At 35.9% G+C, this 5,888-nt stretch overlaps 1 pseudogene; it reads right to left on the reverse strand.

The window, feature by feature from the left end:
• Positions 1-1,934: 1,934 nt before the first annotated feature.
• LOC146886826 (uncharacterized) lies at positions 1,935-2,844 on the reverse strand (annotated as a pseudogene).
• Positions 2,845-5,888: the final 3,044 nt, after the last annotated feature.

Below are 5,888 nucleotides of genomic sequence, written 5' to 3' on the forward strand. Positions count from 1 at the left end.
TCCTTACCTCTTCAAATATTTGAGTGACTCATGATTAGTATGAATGATAGTGACTAATTAATGTTCCCATGTTTTAAGGGCACGAATGAGAGCACAAAGCTCATTATCATAGGTAACATAGTTCAAGGAAGGTCATTTAATTTTTCACTAAAAAACGCAACAGGATGACCACCCTCAATTAGCATAACACCTATACCAACCCTAGAAGCATCACACTCTAGTTCAAAAGCTTTAGAAAAGTCAGGTAGCACTAGAATGGGTGCATGGGTCAACTTTGTTTTTAAAGTTTCAAAGGAGAGATCTTGTTTTTTACCCCCACAGAAATGGCACATCCTTCTTAACAAGATCATTAAGGGGACTAATTATAGTAAAGAAGTTTTCTTAACTAGCTAACCCATGAAAGCTCCTAACTTCTCCTACTATTTTGGGGGTGGGCAATTTTGGTATAGCCTTTATTTTCTCAAGATCATGAAGATTCTTACTATAAATCAAAATGCCATCAAAGTAGACAACAATAAACTTCCCTATACAATCCCTGAAGACATGATTCATCAACCTCATAAAAGTGTTAGGGGCATTCATCAAGCCAAAGGCATGACTAACCATTCATACAACCCAAATTTGGTCTTGAAAGTATTTTCCATTCATCTCATTCTTTAATCCTTATTTGATGACATCCACTTTTTTAAGATCAATTTTGGAGAAAATGTTAGCTCCATGCAATTCATCTAAACCTAGGGATTTGATACCTATACTTGATAGTAATGTTGTAGATGGCCCTACAATCAATGCACACTCTCCAAGACCAATCTTTCTTAGGGACCAACAACACATGCATAAGACATGGACTAAGACATTTTAGTATTTGTCCCTTCTTCATAAAGTCATCAACTTGCTTCTCTATTTATTTTGTCACAAGGGGGTTTGTCCTATAAGCCGACCTATTGGGAAGGCTAGCCCTTGGTATCAAATAAATTTGATGTTCTATTCCCCTCAATGGTGGCAAACCATTTGGCATCTCTTTAGGAAACAAATCATCAAACTCTTTTTAAAGTTTTTGTACCCCATTTGGTAGAAAACGAGGTTCATGATTTTTGGAAGTAAGTGTCTCTTTACAGTAGAGAAGAAAATGAGGTTGTCAAACTATAAGAGATTTTCTTTCTTTTGAATTTTCAAAACTTTTTGTTGAGCAACTTCTTTGGAAGGGACATCAACTTCTAAACTCAAGTTCTTTTCATTTCTTAATTTCTTCATTCCTTCTCTTTTTTCTTCTTCTAAGTTATTTTTAAAGCTTATTTGATCCTCCTCACTTGTTGAGGTGTGAAAGGACACAACACTATCTTCCTTCCCTTGTAGTAGAGAGTTATCCTATTGGTGAGACCATCATGAATAACTTTTCGATCGAATTACCAAGGCCTTCCAAGTAAAATATGCCCAACCTCCATTGGAACAATATCACATAAAACTTTATCTTCATAATTTCTAATGGAGATGGGTATACTCACTTGTTCCTTGTCTACTATCCTTACATCATCTTTTATCCATTGAAGTCTGTAAGTTTTAGAGTGATGAGCAGTAGTTAGGCAAATTTTTCCACGAATCGAGAGCTACAACAATGATAGCAAGAACCACTATCTACAATCACTGAACATGTGTTTTAAAAAACTTTACATCTAGTATGGAATAGATTTTCCCTTTGTGATTGTTCTAACTCTACATGTTGGTTTTCAAGATATCTTCTCGCGATTTAGAGTTCACCCTCACACGGTAAAGCCTTTTCTTCAAAGAACTAAAGTTCTAGCCTCACTAGATGATGTAGACCCCTCACTCTATCTCTCATGATCTAGAATATATGTGGACCTTTTGTTTTGACTCTTTGAAGCAAAATGCTCATTTTCATCACTTATAAAATATTGGATATATCTACCTTTAGTTTATTTTGAAGGCTTTCTAGGTTGATATTTTTCTTTTTCCTTATCCTTGGGACCCTTTATATTTAGGTTTGGAGGGGTAGCCCCCCTCTTGGAATCTTTCCTGGGGTAAGATGTGGTGGGGTAATCCTTCCTAGTGGTAGACTTTCTATTCAACTTTTATTCTGCCCTCACACACAGATTTAAATCATTATAGGGCAAAAGTTCAAAATTATATCCCTAATATCATAATTCAGGCCACTTTGAATCCTAGCAATTGTTATCCTTGGTTCCTTTCTTATTCATGCCCTTAATATGAGTAACTCCATTTTCTGTCTATATTCTTCCACACTCATATTTTTCCATTGGAGTCTATGGAGCTTGTCAATCAACTCCCTATTATAATAAGAAGGTACATGTTTCCTCCTAAGGGCCGACCTAAGCTCATTCCAATATATTATTTAAGGTTAATTGTGTACTGTTAGGTCTCTAAATAAAGAAGTCCACCAATACATTGCATGGCCCTGAAAGTTTAATGTAGCCATGGGTACCTTTTTCTCTTCAGCGATATGATGACACTCAAACAATTATTCAACCCTCATTTCCAATCTAAGTATTCTTCTATGTTATCTTTCACATTAAAGGGAGGAAGGTCAACTCTAGGTTGCCTATGGTAGTGATCTCTAGGTCTATGATGTTGCATAGGTGGGGATTGATAAAAGTCATCATTGTGATGACTACTATACCACTCATCTCTACTAGGAGATGGGGTGATTCTCTAGTGTATCTTCTTCTAGGTCAGGATTCATCTCTTTGTTTGCCCTTATTTTGATTAATCATGAATTATGCAAACATGTCTTTTAGTTCAAATGTACTCTTTTTTTACTATCATCACACTACCATGTACACTAGAATGAGGAGAACGATCCCCCATATTATGAATAAGAAAGTTTTTCTCAAGAGTTTTCAAAATTTCACAATTATGAATGATAAAGATTTTCACAAAATATTTTCTTTTTGGGGTAGAGGATTTATAAAAAGAAACTAATGATTAAAGTGTTTCAACTAGCTGTAAGAAGGAGAGGTGAGTCACAAGTGGAGAAGCTTAGAAATCAAGTCCTTCCTACACATAGTTTCCTTAGACTGCTTTTACCAAAGTTTCTAAGTAAAAATCTTTCAAACAATTTTTCTATGTATCAACTTCACAAATAAATACAACAACAACTAATACATGATGTTCAATTTGAACTTCTAAGTTTCTCTTTTCAAAGGTCAACACACAATACAAAGGAAGAAAATCCTAAGGAAACAAGTAAATCTAGCAAACAACAAAGAAAAACAATAGAAACCTAACTCTAAAGGAACTTGTCATTTATTTAATAACAAGTATCGCTCAAAGATGCAACACAAAAGAATCCTATTGCACGCATGGAAGGTTCAAGAACACCAAATGGGTTTGAACCAATATTTAAAGCCAAAAAGAAATGATCATTTCACTCAACATAAACACATATAGACATGTAATGAAAGCATGAAACACTTATCTGTTGAAGAACCATGACCAAAAGGTTGAAACCCATGCTCTTGATGCCAAATGACAGAAACCCACTTCACAAAGTTGAAGGAGACTCCATGAAGATGATGTCATGGATGCGGAAAGCATGAAATGATGAAGGAAATGGAGTTTGGATGTGTCTTTTGAAGGAAGTTGGGCTAACCATCAAGGAAAAGTTCTAGGAAAAGTAAAGTAGAGAGAATATCCTAGTGAACTTAGAATGAAGGAGACTTGCAAATTTGGCATAAATTCTCTATATTAATTTCCAGTTTATTTACAAAGCTTGAGTCTCTCTTATTTATAGAATGAAGGAGTTAACTTAAGTGAAAGAAACCACAATGAATATGAAAAACTTAAAAAGCTTCAAGAACCTTATTCAAGATGCATGCACCTTTCAAGGTGCCTTGGCTTCCAAGCAATGTTCGAAGGGTTACTTGAGGCCCAAGCAAGCCCAAAGAGCACCTTAGTTTGTATAGTCACTCAAGAACCAACTTGCAAAGCCAAAACTACAAACTTGTTGGACGCTACCTGATTTAATCAATTATATTATTGTTGTAATCGATTAAATTTAGGTTGACACTAAAATGGTCAATTTTCTGATTGAATCGATCATGTTATTATTTTAATTGAATAATTTGAGGTTATGACATTAAAATGGCAAAACGTACAAGGCCTAAAGGAAATATGAGATTGGCAAAAATACAAGGCCTAAAGGAAAGACTTATTTATAGTTTTACAAAGCCAAAGGAAGGAAAATACAAGCTAATAAACTATTCTCCACAAGAGTAGATTTCTTTGAAGTCTTTCTTCCTCTTCATTCTCCTAGCCATGGCTCTAGTCCAAGGTCCAATGTGGATCCCTCTAGATGGTCCTCCACCAAAACATGTGTTAGAAGCACATCCAGTCGATGTGAGACTAAAATCCAACATGTTTGAAAATGTATTGGGTTATTTCCAGTCATCACGTGCATGTGCAATCAACAAACAATGGGTTGCAAACTCTTCACGTTTCCACAATGTTTGCATTCATTTTGGAAGCTTAACATATATAAACCATTGGGTGATGTCTTGCCTATCCGATGTGTGTAACATCCTAGCCGGATATTACTTATTTAAATAAAATTAATAATAAATAAATAAAAAGATAACATTTATTCCACACATTTCCCAAAATGCAGGAAAATAAAAAAACCTTTATTATGAGCGCTAAAATGTTAAAAGCATAACATTTAATTCAAATTCTTACATCTCCAAATCCAAATTAAAAATCCAAATTACAGAAAAAAATACTATTAAATTGTAGAAATAAAAATATCCCCCAAGCTGCCCCGTTCCAACGCTAAGTCTAACCAACACCTCCTGCAACATCATTTGCTCCCATGTAATGAGTTACATGATTATCGCTAAACATACACAGATAAAGTGAGCATAACAAAATAAAAGTCCAATACAAAAATACAATAAATAATAATTCAATATTCCAAACACTTATAACAAAATCAAGTCTCACACCCCAATCTTCATCACTTCCTCTAGACACCTCTTGATTCTACACCCTTTAATGATAAGATTGATTGATCCTTCTTGCCACGAGTGTCTACTTGCCCCTTCGACTACAGGCCACACCTATAGTCCACACGTGAGAATAAACTTATCATGGCCACAATCTACAACACCAAATGGAGTTCCCCAATACCAACCGAAGTCTGTATTTGTCCCAAGACTACAAAACTTGTCGGCTACTACCGAGGAGGGCAATCTTTTAGAACCCATCTGTATGAGCCACGATCTCACACACTCCACTGGACTTCCAAAACCACCAGGCTACAACCTCGAGTGGCCACGCATTCCCTAATACAAGTTGCAGTCGTAACTGGGCATACAACAAAGCATTGCATCAAGACTTCCATCCAAAGTGGGGTAGAATCCTCCTCGCAATCCAACTTTGAACCCAAAACCACCTAGCGCGTCACTGCATCAGTAGGCATAAATTTGTTCCAGATCGACTGGAGGTCACCTCATGCCGCTAGGCGCCACACGCCTTTCCATACCCTCTGCTCAACTAATCCAGATTATGGATAAAAATTACACAATAACCCCCAAGAACACGAATCATAGGACAAAAATCAGGATATCCTATTGTATTGATGTGTCCACTAACGACAGTTCATGCGCCGCCAAACAGTGCATATAATTATGGGTTCTGTCCAGATTTTCTTGCACCTATACGAACCCTAAAACCCCCAATCAACAATTCCAACACGCGTTTTGACATAATTTTAATGTTCCAACATCATATAGGGTTCATGCTTGTTCAATTAAAAATTATTTTCATGAAAAATATCATAATCATAAAAAAAGATCACGTTTATTCATCCCCAATCTCGTCATGACCCCTAACCCCCAATTAGATCACGATACATA

This window comes from Vigna unguiculata, chromosome 4, assembly GCF_037176805.1.
Source record: "Vigna unguiculata cultivar grain cowpea cultivar isolate G323 ecotype 2 chromosome 4, ASM3717680v1, whole genome shotgun sequence".
NCBI classification, from domain to species: domain Eukaryota; kingdom Viridiplantae; phylum Streptophyta; class Magnoliopsida; order Fabales; family Fabaceae; genus Vigna; species Vigna unguiculata.